General features: G+C 37.3%; 1 long non-coding RNA gene across 3 annotated transcripts in view; it reads left to right on the top strand.

The window, feature by feature from the left end:
- Positions 1-17,485, top strand: part of LOC110399535 — a 67,604-nt gene that overhangs the window by 21,273 nt on the left and 28,846 nt on the right. The window contains exon 4 of one of the 3 annotated variants that reach the window (XR_002439264.1): positions 1,968-5,458. The exons of the other annotated variants lie outside the window; for them this stretch is intronic. This is a non-coding gene — a long non-coding RNA (uncharacterized LOC110399535). Of the gene's footprint in view, positions 1-1,967; positions 5,459-17,485 lie in introns of those variants that run through there. 3 annotated transcript variants of the gene reach the window in all.

The raw sequence follows: 17,485 nt of genomic DNA, 5'->3' as shown, positions 1-17,485 counted from the left end.
TTCTCTTATTATGGTTTTAGATGCTATCGATCACAGTATCATTCTTCTTGTATGAGGATAGAGAGAGGAGCAGGAAATCTATCCTCACTTGATAATGAGCAGAGAGGGATTCACCTTCATTAAATGCAGAGTTACATTTCCCACATCATATTTCCCATCCCTCTTTGTAAGGCTTAGTTTTAACTGAATCTGGGGCATCACGAGTTATTCGAGAAATTTGTGTAACAGTTGGGGCTTTTTAAAATCTTGTTTTGTTTAGTTTTAAGGCTGTCTCTGCACCTTCTTTACAAACCTCCTAATTTTTGTCTGTATTTTTTTCTCCATTTCTCCCCTCTCTCTTTCCAAATATGCAGCACCAGAGAAAATACTTTGCAAAGTACTGTTGAGGCTGCATCTTTACTAAGTCCTGTTATGCTAAAATGTATGCGCAGAAAATCTGCAATTTATAGTAAGATACAGTTTTGGTATTCCAGGCATGTGTGTAACCTGGAAGGATGGACTACCAGGAAAGACAGATTGGAGAGTACTAAAATGGCAAGCAGATAGCTGGATTAATAAGCATGTAGTATTTCAGATCTGGAAAACGAGGAAAGTGATTCTGTTGGAAGAACTTTTGTTTAGCTACATAGATCTATTTGAGAGGAGCAAGCTGGTCAGTGACAGGACTCTTCTGCCTGCCAAACAGCCAACTGTAGTGAAAGCTTGGATGATGCTCAAAGGTCAATTAAACACAAAACATGACCATATGCATCCTCCCAGCCTCTGAAACTCATTTGATCGATCACAAAATGCAGGCTTCTTTGTTTCTTCTGTGAACCTGTGGACACGTCTTTGTGACAAGTTCAGTAGTGGTTATGGAATCTATGTAATGTTGGGTAAGAGCAACATATTACTTAATACTGAATTTACCTCAGCTGGAAGGAAGAGGGAATTTTTTAATGATCAGAATTGATAAATAAACAGAAACACTCAAAATAATTTGTTATTTAGTCTGAATATACGCTACTTTCATTTAACTCTCTGAAGTCTAGTTACAGCAGGGAATTACAGTGTCTAAGAGATAGCCAGTTCCCTGGTATTGATGGCTGGCTGGATTGAAATGAAGCAAAAATTATTTAGGTTGTTTTGGACTCTAATGACAGCTTAGAAAGTAGCTTGCTTATTTGATGAGCCTCTTAGGGTCAAGAGATTCCAGTAGAGGCACAGAAGACAGCAACCCAAGTTTCCATTTAGACGACGGCAAAGGATATCGTTCAGTAATGATAAAGGCTCTAAATTTTATTTTGGATGTGTTGGGTTCTATCTACAATATGTCTAGATTATAATTGTAGTAAAACAAAGTTCAAACATATTTGAAAATCCAGGCCCTGGAGTCTTAGGTGAGTACATTTTATATATGTAAATGCCAATTATTTTCTAAAGTGTAAAGAACAAATTGTACTTTGAAATACATGTGCTTCCAGGAGCATAGGTCACAATAGTCAGCATAGCAATAGTAGTTACCCTGGAACTCCTGGCTTTTACCATTTATAGAACGTGCAGGACTCATGAAACTTCATGAGATGAGTAATGATAGGTGTATGGGCAGACATGCAGTGGTACGCTGCTGAGAAGCTCTTGTCAAGGTACATTTACAGTTTTTCCGTTGAGAAAAAAAGAGCAAGTGTATACAATTTGGCTGTAAGAACAATAAAAAATCATTTTGAATATTTGAATTATGCTAGATATTAATGTTTTTCATATATATTTGTTACAATATTATGTGAGTGCAGATATGTATACATGAATAAATAAATATTTATCTTGTACATATTTAATACTTGTGAGGTTCTTGGATATGAATGCATGAAATGGAGATAGTGGCAATATATATTAAACAAACATTGAAATTTCTGAAGAGTAAAACTAATAGATTATATTAAAAGTCTTTGAAAAACAGTAAGCCCCCTGTTTTGTGTGTCTTTCAGATACCAATGCTGCCCTGGTTATAGTCATGGAGGGGGAGGTTGAAGCCTGCACCTTTGCATTTCTGAGCAAAATTTTGTATATTTCCTTTCAAGTACAGCTTTCTCATACACTCTGGAGAAATAATGTATATGTTCTAAATTAAGAACTGGAAAATAATGCTCTCTATATTAAAAAATATTCTTGCTAATTAAATTTAGTCTTTTGTATTTGAGCAAAAACCTGAGCCAGACCAAGATCCTTTTGAGTATCAACATCACATCTTGAACTGGTTCTAATTTCCATTGAATCTATCATCTGGATGTATAGAAATACTTTTACTAAATCTGGCCGAGTACTGTTGCTGTGGTTTCCTATATTAGAACATTCCATTCTTACTCTCCTTTCTGCCGTGCAATGTAATGCCTTCTGTTTGGATGGAAGCTACATGATCAGAAAGCAATCCATATTATGGGTGACATGTGAAACACAGCTCTACATAATGCATTTGGATAACCATTGATTTCTGAGTTTTGGAGATAATTCTTTAGTAAAATTCAGAAACGTTAAAAAAGATTCTTCTTCCACATCTTAAAAAAGAAGAAGAAGAAAGCAAAAAAAAATCAGCAGAAAAAGAGTTTTTATTAAAATCAGATTTTTGTATTTTGGAAATACAACTGCATCTGCTTAGGAAAGAAATATTAGCAATTTTTATCCATGATCAAAATGCTAAAAAATATTTTTTCTCATCCTGTCTTTTAGCTTTCTTTGAAGTCACAATATTAAACCTCCTTAAAAATATTTATGTGTATTTAGTTAACAAAAGCTCCTGTAAGTTGAATCCATGCTGGCAAAAGGTTCAGGTAAGCTCTCTATATAAGCTTACAGACAATTGTGTAAATCTTCAGCCATTAAAGAGAAAGGAGAAAAAAGCCATCCTCATTACACTGCTGTCATTTACTCTTCATCTCCTGTCCTCTTTAGCAGCATTAAGATGGGATGTAAATTTGCCAGTTAATGCTGTTAGAAAATGGATGGTTCAAGAAGGGCAGGAATTAGAGATCAGTATTAGGTGCAGATAAGCTCCTTTTCCTCCGCAGTGGCGGCTGTTTAACATTCATGGGAAAATCATCATCAAACAGCGTTATCACAGCTCTGTTGATGGCTGAGGAACTTCATCACTATGATAATTTTTTTTTATAGCTGTGAGCCAAAAAGCTGCCTTTTATTTCTGCTGTCTATAACTGCGATAGAAGCTTGTTTGTATGGGTAGGGTATTGCAAACTCATAGCTCTTCAGCCAGGTTTGATTTCTTTCCACCATCTCTTCCCCCCTCAGCCCCTTGTGTGCGTTGCACTAAACAGTGATGCTGATAAAAAATAATAAAAAAAAAAGAGTGCTCAAACAATCCTTCAAAGAATAACTGATATTTTTATGATCAGTAATTCAAAGTTTGACAAGTGATGCCATTCTGTAATGACACTGTCATCCATTTTGCTGTAAGAAAAGAGCAGAGACTGTAAAGGAAACAAGCAGGGAAGAAGTGAATATCTAATGTCACGTTAACTTGATCAGGAAATGGCTTAAGGATCATAACATAACATTTTTTTTCCAGTTAGAGACAGTTTTTTTGCTTCTTTCATCGTCAGGTGAAAAGGTTCACAGCCTGTTACATCTTCTTATCAACTCCAACTCAAGAAGAAAACTGTACTTTTCTGTAGTTTCTCAAATCTCTTTCAACTTAAAGATATTTTAGTTCATTTGTAGTTCTTTTGCAACAACTTACAGTGTCTGATTTCAAACTCATCGTATTTGCTTATGGACTCATCTTGAAATGATATTTCTACAACATACTCAGCCATCTTCAAATATATCTGAGATGCAGATTGAGGCCATTCTTTGCCTTGTACTTGGGAGAGGGGAAGATACACAGTTCCAGACTGCATGCATTCTTCTGAGGGAGATAAGGTGCTATTCAAGGAAATTTTTTAATTTATTAAGGTTCTCAGCTTATGCTTCTTTGCAGCTTTGCCCTCATTTTTTAGTAGTTTATCTGCTCTAAATGACATTTCTCATTTTGAATATAACTGGAAAACATTGTGCTAAACAGCAATTTTATAGCCTCCACAGCACCACCTGATAATTTTGATATTTCCACTTTGAATTCAGTATTGATTTGATTAGGTAGGTAATTTACTTTCGACACAAGCTCATTCCTTGTCTTTTCCTGAGTAGGGACTTCCAATCATGCCATGTTGTGCTGAATTATGTTTGGAGTTTGCAGATAAGGACTTTTGTCTACTCAAGACTGAGCTTAGGCCACCAAACTCATTTCCCATAGGAGGAGAGTTTGAATCCAGTCAGGAACCTAAAGGTGAAAGGCTAGTGCTTTGTAATTTAAATATTACCATATAAACATAAGTTTAAGACAGATACCATGTGGTTTGGGGCATACTAGAGTTATTTTGAGTGGAATTTCAAGAAGTTCCTCCCTAAAGAAGAAAGAAGCCCCCAAATCTGCTGACTTCAAAAGATCGCAGTTGTCCCCAAGGTCTCCTTGCTTCTGAGCCATGCTGCCAGGCCCCTTCTCAGGCTGCCACCTGCGGGAACAGTGCCAGCAGATCCCTCCTGGGCTGCTGCCCCAGCCCACCTCTGTGTTACCAGGCCTCTGCCAGAGAAGGGGATTTCAGAGAGCACCGGACAAAGCTGGCCTTCCTTTGCTGAGCTGCAAGACAAGGGGGATCTCAGCATGGCCAGAGTGGGGTGGTGATCCAAGGCATTATTATACTCTTGCCTAACATTGTTGTACTTGTTCATGATCACAAAAAGTGTAACAAAAATAAAAAGGCATTCTGTTCCAGATAATCACTAGACAAGAAGATACAGCTACTCTGCAAATCCAGCTAATACAAGAGTGCTTTCTGTTAATGGACTTAAAGGCTAGAGCTGGTTTTGTTCTTCTTTAGAGAGAACATTTTCTGAGTTTCTAAAAAGAAATATTATTAAAATATTATTTAAAAAATTTCTCAGGAATCATGACAAGCTTTTGAGACAATGAAAGAGTTGTGAAGTGTTGTTTAATTTTTCGTTTGTTAACAGGGTAGAAAGGATTGTTACAGAGACATTATCAGTATGAAGGAAGGTCTGTTTTGGAGCTGTTCTGCCATCATTCATGCTTATCCTACTTATGCTTTGTTTTTATAAGTAGGTAACTCCATCTAGTTTCATCAGCAAGGAGTGTAAAAAATGAATTTTTCTAGTTTCATAATACTGAGCTGGATTGGGTTTTATCTTGCAGTAACCATACAATTTTCGTTTCAGAGGAAGCTTGGGTTGCTGTTCAAAAGGCCTTAAAATACTGTGGTATTGTTTAAAAGACATATTTCTAGCCTTTTCCAGGCTATGGAAGCCTATGAAGCAGGCAAAAATATTGGGGTGTTTCAGTAACGCTTCAAGAGGGCTTCATGACCCATTTCCATGTCCTATGTCATATTCAGTTTTTCCTGGGACATCATAGTTTCTTGTATGGTTCATTTAAAAATAACTTGTCTGGAAAAAAAAAAAAAAGAAAAAGCCTTGGGTTCATAAGAACAAAAGGCAATGATTGTAATTTGCCTCTGCCCTTTAGCAAAGCAATCAGCAATTTTCTAGTATTTTACAGTCATCCATCTAGCTATCTATTCATCTTGTAATACCCTTAGTTTTTCTTGGAAATGTTCAAATTTATTAACCTTTTATTAACTGGTAGCCATTAAAATGCTGTCCTGTATTAATAATTAGAAAATTTGTCTCTTTGCATCTTTGTGTGTAAATTCTACTTCATTTTTCTGTAAACAAAAATATTGTGGTCATTGCCATCTGAACTGCTTTGACTTCCACATTTGAAGGATGATACACAGTGCCTAGTATTAGAATAGCTAACACTGAGGTAACTGTAGATCTACTAATCTCCAGCAAAGCTCTTTGTTTGAATAGTCACATTAGTCTCATTAAGAATTGTAGCTTTTAGGGGGTTTGCAATTAGAAAGTGAGATTGTTTAAGTTCCCTGTCCTGAGCTGTACACTCTGTATACCCCTGGTATGCAAGGTATTTTTTAAAACCACAGTTTCTTATTCTGTATTTTCTGAAGTATCGTGCAAAGATATCTAATCAAATTCTGTGTGATCTATCTTGGATTCTGGTAGCAACACATCTATAACAACACAGTGCTTTGCTGACTGATTAGCCCTAGCTCAATACTGCAGTGTTGGGCAGGCATACCCAATAGTCATAAAACTGATAATTTCAAAAATCTAGCATTTCTGTTTTGAAAAGGAAGAGGTATGTTATGTATCAGTTATTGCTATTTGTCCCATATATACTACAAACATACTGACCACTCTTGACTGAGTCTTGAATAATTGAAGTTCAGATTCAAAAGTGGGCCAGACTGTATCAGAAAGAGCAATTTCAGTAAAACTGGGCTCGTAGTTGTACAGACTGTAAAGCCAGCCACAGATCAGATTTGTGTAGAGAGCAGAAACACAAGGAGTTGGGGACTGATGGCTGATGTGACTATGGACCACGCAGCATGGAAAAAATAGAGCTCTGTCAAGCTAAGTGCTAAGTTCTTACCAGAAATGTCAACAACTCATCTGAATTCCAGGAAGGTGATCTTATTTGAATTGCACCCATCTTTGATCTTAAATCATTTGCTGATTTTTTGATTCCCTATGAAGTTTACTGACTCCATCAGGACAGTTTCTCCTAGGGCATAGACTCTCCTTGGATGACGTTGCCCACGGAGGCTCTGTATTGTCACAAAGCCCTGAGACTCTTCTCACTCCAGTCCATTTTCAGGCACAAATTTCCCTTTTGCTAGGTATGATCCCTCTTTGGAAGTGTTTACATTTACTGATCTTTGTCACTTGAATTGATGTTGCAGCCTGTGGACTTGTATGGGTTTGTTCACACTTCATTTATGCACTAGGGCTAAAAAATGCAGGTAGCTAATGCACAGCTCTGCTGAGCTTTGCAGCATAATACCTCTAGCTGTCCTCAGCCACTGTACTCTGCAGTGCATGGACTATGTGATATCTTGTGTCAGTGGCTTCTGTATATACTAGGATAACCAGAAACTAAGCAAATTTTGGACATTTATCTGTAACCTTTAATAATTTGCTATGCATATCCACTCATTCTTTTGTTATATTATCAATATTCTGCAGTGCTACTGGTTTTAATAAGAAGCCTTTTCACTGGTTTTCTTTGTTCTAGTCATCTAATCTCCTAATGGAAGTTTCTAATTAAATTCCTACAGCCATTTTCAAACTGTGTTTTGAATAACAAAGTCTTGCAAATGCTTAAAGTATGTCTCTCCCCCTGGCTGGGATGCCCTACCTACCAAATTGCTGTGGGGAAGTGATGCAGGTCACTGTGCAGGAATATTGCTGAGAACCTATCTCAGCTGAACAAGAGGTATAAAAATGGCACATTCCCCATACAGGGAATAATACAGCAAATTTGAACAAAGCTTTCCAGGGCTTCACTCATAGTTTAAGTGAACATTGGATGGATGAGGAAAGAATACTGTGTTTTCATGGAGCAAGGAGCACTTTCCTGACAGACCTGGTGCTCCAAAGAGGCTGAGAAACCAAGTTCATTGGTGAAATCTATTGTTTTGCTGTTCAAAACCCTTTGATCTCAATTTGAACTTTACCCACTGGGAACAGCAAAGTGTTGAATTACTGTAACTCATATCTCATCTGCATTTTTCACCCACCAATGAAGAAGAAAAAAAGGAAAAAAAATTGAAAAGAAAGAGAAATGTCACAGAATCAGCTCAAAATAGGATGCATTAAAGACTTTGTCTTACTGGTCCTTTTATTAATCCCAAGAAACTGGCATGAGCCATCATTTCCAGATGGAACTGCAGCAGCATGCAGAGATCTAACTAGAAGGCTGTGCTTCTCAGTCTGCACACCTGCAAGTGGTTCCCAGAAATTTCTGCACACAGATCTGGTCATCCTCTGGCACGCAGCTGAATGTTCTTTGACTGCAGACTTGATGTGAAAGACTCAGCCAAAGCTGCCACTTTCTCCCCTTACTGTAAAGCACTGTTGTGTTTCTACTTCTGCACACCTGCAGAGGATATTGTTTTGGCCAGAATAAGATGAGTACAGGTGGTAACATAATGCACATGGTATCTAGATTTAACACCTGTTTCACTTAGGGCTTAGGAGATTTAATGTATTTTATTCATGTTTTCAGCTCTTTCTTTTTCTATTCTTTTTTAAGCAGTTTGATTAGTGGTCAAAGAGCAGGAGCAGGTTTGTGTAGTGACGATGCAGATTTGCTGTCAGAGACATTGTGCTTTGGAAGTAGTGGCAAAAGTATAAATGCATAAACAAAAAGGGTCACACATTTTACAGATATTTATAAATTCAGCTCTTCATGTTGGAGATAATACACAAGTCATCTGTGGATATCCTTATCTGACAATCACAAGGCCAGCTTGGTTTCCACACAGAATTGATTTTAGGGGTAAAGCATTTAAACACGTAAGCCTTTCTTCAGTCTTTGGGATGACTGCTAGATGAAGTTAGGTAGAAATGCCTGATACCCACAGGGTAGGCAGCATGGGTTTTTGTCTTTGCTTCTCATGTACTGACAGGTTCCAGATTTGCTACACGTGGCACTTTGTTGCAAGAGTATAACATCATTCTTGTCAAAATTAAATCCCATGTAAAATCAGGAAAAATCTTAGATAGTCACTTTCGTAACATTACTCAGAGAAAGCATGCCAGCATCTCTGCTCCTTCAAAATTCACCACTGAGGCTTCTGTCCAGTGCAGCACCCAAGCAGCTCTACTTTTGTTTGTTTGTTTAACAATTCAGTAGGCTCTTTAAAAGTGAATTTTATGACCCACTAGGAATAAAAAAAAAAGCCTTCTAGGAGCACTGGTTGTAAAACATTTTGAGTCTATGGATCATTTTTCTTCTATTTAACTCCTGTGACCATTAGTTTAGAATATTTTTTCTGAACTTGAAACTTGTATTTCCAGACTATTTTAAGAAGAAAACTTAGAAAATGCCACATTTTTTGAAAAGGAAGACAGAAAAGCTCACCATTCTCCAGTATGAGTATGAATAATTTTCCTTACCAATTTTCTAAATAAAAAGACAAGTTATCTCAGTGGAGGAGATTCTCCACTACAGAAAACTGAATGCCTCATAGACTATGCAGCTTTCAGGTTAGACAGTACATTGTCTGTAAACTTGAAGCTCAGATGACAGATGGAAACCAGGTAAGGTGAGTGTGCTGATCACTACAGAGAGATGGGTCTCTGTAATGTGCATCTTGTCTTCCAATAACATTTTCTCCATTGCTGCCTCCTCTTATTAGTTCCTCTTTCCTGACATGCTGGGCAACTTTCTAGGTATTCAGTCTGTTCTCCTTGAGAATCGAGCCTGTGGGGTCCAGGGTCTTTCTAAAGAGGCCCCAGGCACTGTGGGGCTAGGTTGACATTAGCTAGCCTGAACTAATATTTACTTGCATCTGTGCCATTTTTAAATTGTCTGTCTTGTTTACTCTCCTTTGTCCCTGCCTGTCATGTTTCTGTCCTGGCTGTTGCTATTAATGTGTAATATTTCTATTCTGTGTCCTATAAAAAAGCACATTTGTGATTAATTATCTGAAAGACTTTGATAATAAACATAAATAACATTTCTAGTGCATAAGTATATAAGTATTATTCATATGAAGTGCCCACCACGCAACGTAAAACATTCTCTATAGCCAAAGGCTTTTACAGCCGGGCATTGAAAGGCCAGTGTACAGCTGACCTCAGGTTGTAGATGCCTTTTAGTCATTTCCATATGCAGAGATTTGCAGGAATGAAAGAGAAGGAGGGTAAAGGAGGAACGGTTACGAAAATCTGATTTTCCTTCCTTTCACATTGTCTTCGCTGCATTGCTTTTCAGTTGGGCAGGAGATGATCTTCACTCTTGTACAGTGTAAGTGGTACTGGATACATGTGGTGTTGTACATGGCAGCAAAATATTGATTGAAATGTTTCGTAACAAACCTGTTCTGGTCAGAATGCTTCACTTGATTTCAAGTGAAAGACATTCATCACCTGTGGATTTGAGATCTTATGCCTCTAAGGAGGAGAACAGAGAAAACTGGTTTCAGCTAACAGGTCTATGACCTTATACTGTATCTTTCAATCCATCTCTATCCGGGCATTTAACAGAAAGTGCAAAAAATCTCAACTTCTCGGTGAGGAAGTGAAACCTCTTATCTTGGGGATATTTACAATCTAGTATACTAATCAGCTAGTACACTTCCCCATATACCAAGGAAAAAACCTGTTTTGGCACTTATGCAAGCTCCCTAGCACTACATCCAGCTCAAAACTTAGGCCTTTTTTTCAGTGGCAATTAATGAGAATCATTATCTAGAAATTAAAATGGTAATGATCTTTTAACATGACAGTAAACTAACAAAATTTATAGAAAAGAGCTTGTAAAGGCAACAAAAAGCATTTGTGGGTCTCCAAGCCACATTGCCCACCAAATATACAAGCAGGTATTAGCCCAGTCAGGAATGAGCCACGTTGATTCATTTAATTTGGTACAAATATGCTAAAGCACCAATGCACTCATGTTTCCATGAACCTCATAATCTTGTGATTTTATCAGTGGCTTTGTTAATTTATCATCAATAAATCACTATATTCATTTTGTCTTTGTTTACACATGCTTATTGCTTTTTCAAATGTTCCAGTACAGCAATGACTTAAGAACCCAAAGAGTAGCCAGCGTAGTTTAAATCTGTAGGAAACAACATATATTTTATGCATCTTAAGTTATACTTGTAGCAATTTAGGTGAGATTCAACATAATTTCTCCAAATTAAAAACTATATGCAAAGTATACTTGTTTTCATCTTTCCCTGTCTCAGTGAGTACTAACAAGAGTAATACCATGTTCTCTTTAAGAGAGAATTAAACTCATTTTTCTCGAGTAACCTGGTTGTTTTTTTTAATGATTGTGTGGCACTTTACAAGCCTTGCAAATACCCAAGTGTAACAATAAAGCTTCTCTGTGTGAAAGACACCTAAGAACATACAAGAGTTTGGTCGGCTTTTAAACTCGGACTGATAAGCAATTCATGAATATTGTATCTAGAGTATGCTCCTCAGTGTTAGCTGAGTTGATTTGTTGAACAGATGTCCAGTTTTATGCATCTGAATTGAAAGGAAACTTCATTTGTGGAGGAAGAGGGAAGAAAGCATCATTCAGAAGAAGAGACTTTGTTTTTGAAATAATTTGCTTTCTTTTAACATATACAGAACATTCATTTATTTGAAGTCTGGTTCCCAAATATAACAGGTTTTATCTCAGAGGGAAGAAAAAACATGGTAATTTAAAAAAAATAAATAAAACACATAAAAACTGAACAACCAAAACAAAATACATTTTAAACTGTTTCCAAGTATTTTGAGCTGTTTGGGCATAGGCGGTACCTACATTTAGGGTCTAATGGGAAGTCAAGTATATTTACACTGTATCTTTTCTTTTTCTCTGGTTTTGTTTTATGAGCATAATTTGTACCTACCTCACTAAACAAACATATATTCTCACAAACATGTTCCTTTTGCATTTCAAGGCTGTAGCTTATCATTCTTCATATTTGCTGGCTCTCCAATTCATTGACTTCTTAAAAAGTTGGAAAAGTTTGAATAAAAAATGAAGTCTTGCTCTCATCAAACAACTTTGAGAAACTCAGTGGGAATTTTCAAAACTGCTGGTACAAGAAAAATGCCCAATTTGCATTATATGTCTAAGGTATTTGTGAGATTAACTTTCTTATTCAGCTTTGAAAATCCTGCCTTGCAGACTCTATCTCCCAATTCAGTATGACAAAGGGGAAGAAAGTCAAAGATTCCCATGACCAAGATTTGGATGGTAGCTGTATCATCCATGGTCGGATACCATGTGGTGGCTTTTGGAACAGATCTCACTGCATTGCTGTGCTCCTGAAACCACTAAGAGTAATGCATTGACGACACAGCAGGGCAGTTTGTTCCTAGACCTTTTACTGAGGCTGATCTCTTGCTGAATGTGGGACTTTATAAATAGCAAATTTTTGAGTCTATTGGATAGGGATGGCTCTCTTGCCCACCTAAACGTGCAGCTTTATGCAACTCAAATTTTTGCATATTTTGATCTATCCAGAGTGTAAAAGAAAACAACCCTTAGAAGGCCTGTACTGTAATCCTGCCTAGGAGAAGCTACTTGTGAGAATAAGGTTTTCAGGCAGAGAAGGGGGAGGCAAAGACAAACTCTTCCAAAGAGGTTTACAAAAGAGATACAGTGCAGCATATTATCTAACAACACTCTGCCTTTTCACTCAAGTAGACAGACATTAAGGTGCATTAGTCCTATCACTTGTATGTCTGTAAATATCAATAAAGTATGTTATTTGGCATTCACATTTACACAATGAGGATGAGGACTATCCTTTTCAGGAAATTTCACTGAGCGGTTCACAAACAAAAGCTCTGTAATTTAATCTTTCAAAAGCTCAATAATGCTAAGTTCAAAATTGCAGGTTTTAAACTAATGTACCCGATAAGTAATGATGACAGAATTTAAAAGGTCCATTATTTGGTAATCTAATATTCCCAATCCCAGTTATCTGTCAAAGAGAATACTCTCCCTTAAACAGCGCTAATGTGTTCACATCTACATTAATCTCTTAGGGAGAAAAGAAGCATTCTTTACAGGCTTTATCTGTTTCCAAATGTCTGACTCCACAAGGAGCCATTTCGCACTACTGATGAGGCTATGTAAATGACTCAAATGTCTTTGTACGATAGGTGCTATTTCTTACGGATACACGCGATACCAAGAGGCACTCCCCAGCCAGCCAACCTTCGGTGCTCGTTTACGTGCTGTGCCAGGTGCCTTTGAATCCTCTGCTGCTTCTTCACTCTAAAACAAACATTAGCCTTACTAGTTTGCTCCTCACCTGCTTTTTGTGCACAACACGCTGTTTTCCCATGCAGCACAACTCTCTTCTCCCGTTGTGTCATCTCCCAGCCGCGCTACAAAAAACCCTAAGGCTGTGGAATGTGTGTAAATAGTTCTCAAGTGGAGAGCATACAGGAAACACACCTTTCTTTCTGGGAAATTGCTGTGGCAGTGTATGCAAGAGTTAGGGTGCATAGGGTGGCATAGGGAAATGGGGTCACTGCATGCTTTCTTTGTTCTTCCAGGCAAGGTTCCTTCCTATCCAGCAATCTTCTCAAGAAATTTCTCAGCTTACAAATCAGATCTTCAAATTTCATTTCTAGAGGTTTTGGCCTCAGTAAGACTGATTTTGGCCTCCATTCTAAATTCTACTCCGTTCTAATTCAAGACCTTTTGAAATGTGTGTGCAGTAGAATAGTCACAATTTCAAGAGCATTGTACTTTTCCTGTCTGAGATTTTCAAAACACTTGCCTAAGTGGAACATACATAAATGCATATAGAGTTCTTTTTTTGTGTTTCTGCTTTACTTAGACCCTTCAGAACCAGGGAGTCCTAAATTCCCACCTGATATGTTATATTTGATTGCCACAGGTAGATTGATTCTTATCTACGAAAAGAAATCTGCTAGCATGAAACCATCTTCCTAGGAAATGTTTAAAATAGTACATACTGAAGAGCCTTTGTAATATCAGTAATCACAAGCAAACGTGTCAGACACTGTTAGGAACTTTCAGTATTTCTAGGTAGTTCCCTTTCAATTCAAAATAGTACACAACAATTAATTTCTGCCTTTAATTAGGTTAGCAATTTCATGTTTTCTTTTCTTGTATTGTTTCACTGCTCCTTTGGGTGCTTCTTAAAAGCTCTTTTCAATACATTTGCTTTGATTCATTCTGTCATGAAATATCAGACCTTTCTCCAGTTTAGCTCAGCTAACCATGAACTCAGACACACAGATGTTTTCATATTTTACACTGACCTTTCTGTCCTTCTAACTGATGATAACCAGTATCCAAAACTCAGACAAAAACCTGTTCCAGGCCTGCCCTGGAAACTCTGGATTTTTCCTCAAGAGAAATAAAGCTTGTGAATTTCTCCCCTTCCTTTCTTTTTTCCTTTGAATTTGCTCTACAGGTCTTTAGCTCCAGCTAGTGGCTCACTCCAAAATGCAAATTTTGACCAATGCTTTAAAAGAAAACAGAAAGCTGGAGTTTACTTGTAATTCTCACAGTGTTCTGAAGTGTGTGTTGTGAAGGAGAATTATTCAGAGGCATTTGTCCTTCTTGGCTAATTTAAGTTAACCCACACATTCTTCAAAATGTAATAAATACACTCCGTTTTCAGATTACAAGCTCCGGTGTTATCACACTGGGCCAAATTCTGCCCTCAAGTGTAGACTTGTATAGCTCTTCTGGACTTCAAAGGAAGCTGCATATATGTGTCTTAAAGCAAAAAACTGACGTTTTATCAAATAAAATGTTTTACCTTAGCTCCTACTTTTACTCCGCACCCTTCTTATTGAGTGTTAGTATAGCCTTTCTGTGATGTCCAAAAGCAAAACTAGAAAGCCTTCATTTTTAAATAGAGTTTGAGATTTGCAACCTGAGACGTGGGTGACACGTCCCCATTCGTTTTCACAGGAAGAAAAGTATTCTTGTTCCTCAGACATAAAGCTTCAGACTGAGCATCTTTTAGTGCTGAAATCACCAGGAACAAGGTGCTGTGTATGTTCTGTGATTCTTAATTGGCCATTTATGTATATGTGTATGTGTTCTTCTCTTATTGAAAGGTTATCTCAGCATAAATTATAAATTATTAGGTAATTTAAAAATATTTTTCCCTGGTCCCTTTCATTTTTCATTCAGAGGAGATAAATGTGTTCACATGAAGAATCATTTAGTCTTAAGAAAAATTAACTAGAGCTGAGGAAGGGACCAGGCAAGTAATCTTTGGTTGCATCCCATTCCTCTCAGAACTCTGCGGTGCACATAGATCCCCCCTGGGATCTGTCTGATTTCTGTCAGGCTGGGCAACTGTGGTGGCAGAAAGCCCTCCTGAGGGAACACTGCTCTTATGTGACTCCTAAGGCAAATTTTCTCTAGGTGGATCAGGAGAGAACAGCCTTTGAAGTTTCCATGAGAAAGGGGGATGAGCATCCCCTCTGAAAACTACCTCTGTAGATGAATTTGGGCTATGATGATGTAGATGCATGTCCTGCTTTGGTATCTACAGACACAGGCAGGCAGTGTTTGAGGGAACATCAATACAGAGACAGAGGGAAGCAGGTTATTTCACTGTGAGAAAGGGGGTAAGATTCTCCAGTCATGAATTATTTTGCCATATGAAAAATGCCCTAATCTTCACAATATTGATTTTAAATTATAAAAACAAAATGCAGCTGAAATTAATAAAATTCCACACATCAATTTTTCCTCTGTTTTCAGTTGGAGGTTTGACTTAAAATGTTATTAAAAGAGGTATCATTTAAAACTCTCTTCTTTCTCTCACCCCTTACCCTCACCCCAAAAAGAATATATTTCCAATACTCTGTGAAATGAAAGCACATGGGAGGGCACAAATCAAGCTTTGTTATGTGACTTTCAGTGTTGGCACCAGCATAGATATGGCTGCTTTGGCAGCACTAGAGGAAACCCATTTGAGTTCTACAATCCTCTTGTTTAAACCCGAAGACTCAAATGTCTGTTGTTTGTTCAAAGACTTTTATTGTTTCCATTTCATTAGTTGGTGAACTGGATACTGGGACAGGTGTGACTACAGTCTGTTCATATTGACTGTTCATCTAAGATACCAGATAACATGATAATGCATTCCTGGGTTTCACAAACTTTGTCACTTCTGCCATAAAATCCTGGCACCAAGTGTAAATAAATATATCTGGAATATAGTAAATTCAATCCAGCTTTCTCTCAAAGGGCAGTAATCTGTTCCTGAAAGCCTAACCTTCCTCATCAGTCAGAAATTTTGTGAGTTCTACACTATTGATTCAGTCCTTTCTTGAAGGGGAATAAAGCAACAGAGTACTTAAAGGGATTTTATGTCAACAACTCGAGTCTAGTTTTGCCATAGAGTCTGGAAACTAAACAACCTATAGATACTGTGCAACACAAAGAATACCTGCATATGTTCTGCCATAATACAGATACAGCTGTATCTCTGCTTTGTCTGTTTATATACCTATCCACAAACTCACATATGCACACAATTTATGCATGTTTATCTGCATTTATTTTAAAAGTATGCATCTGCATGCCGTCTTCAGCTAGTTGGTTGGATTCCTTATCTCTCACAAACACTTTATTTCCAACATAAATGTTCAGAGAGTGGCAGAACAAGTAGAATCGGTAAGTGCTTCCCAAGGTTCTGTTGTCAGTGAGTGCAACGTTGTACCAACTCAAAAAAATAACATATTAGTGCTGTAATTTTCTACCAAGTGCACCAAGAACACACTTGGGACCCCTGCATAAGTCTGTTGATCCATTAGGTCAGGGACCTTAAAATATTTGAAATTGTTCTTTAGAAAAATAAAATAACCCACACTTTTTTTTTGAATTGCTGTGGTCTTTCAAAGTCCATATAAAGTATTACGCAAGGAGACAAAGCTGTTTTACCAGGCAGGCAGATATTCCAAATTACTGGTTCTTAACAAGCATGGTAATACATCAGTCAAAAGCAATAAATTTAAACTTAATGAAATCTCAATTTGCCTACAGTGCATTTCACTTTGACATTTTCTACATTGCCACGGTGCTTTGATAAAGTTTTTTAAAATGCAAAGAAAGTGTCTGTAAGGCTAAAGAGCAGACTTGGTGCCATTGTGCCCAATGGAACATTACAGTACTTAAGTTCCATCACTATATGCCCTGTGGCAGACTAAGCCTGAGTGCTAACATAGGTTCAGTTTTCATTATCATCATGTGATTATCCATTTTACTGCATTTAACTGATAATACAACTACCAGCTCACCTTAAAAGAATTAGCTTGGAGGTTTCATTGCTTTCCAAATGGAATTCATTTGACAAACAAATGACAATTAGCCCAGTCTCCCTGTTCTGTGTCAGGATGGTTTTTGATTGAACCTAGACCAATTTACAATTTTTAAATGAGTTTAGACATTTACATTTAAAATGTCTAGAGGAAATTAGCCTTGGGACATCTAACAGCCAAAATGCTTTTTGAAGTTGATTATTATTTGATCTAGTACCCTCTACCTGTACATTTTGTTCTGACTTCAAAGTTTTGGAATGAAAATGCCACCTACACCTCAAAGCATAGGGAAAAACTTAAAAGCAGTTTTACTCATTATGTTATGCAAAGAAACCTATATTTTAATATTCGTTTAATATGGTTAGTTAGCTTTAATGACACCAGTTTGACAGTGTCATAGTTTTCGTATATAAGACATTGATTGAAGTTTCCTGTGCTTGCTGGTTTTTTTTTTGTAGAACGAAAGAATATCTTTTGAAGGTGAGATTCATGTGCCCCACACTAGCATTCTGCC

This window comes from Numida meleagris, chromosome 5 (genome assembly GCF_002078875.1).
Source record: "Numida meleagris isolate 19003 breed g44 Domestic line chromosome 5, NumMel1.0, whole genome shotgun sequence".
In the NCBI taxonomy this organism is placed as follows: domain Eukaryota; kingdom Metazoa; phylum Chordata; class Aves; order Galliformes; family Numididae; genus Numida; species Numida meleagris.
This window is presented reverse-complemented; position numbering and strand designations above follow the sequence as displayed.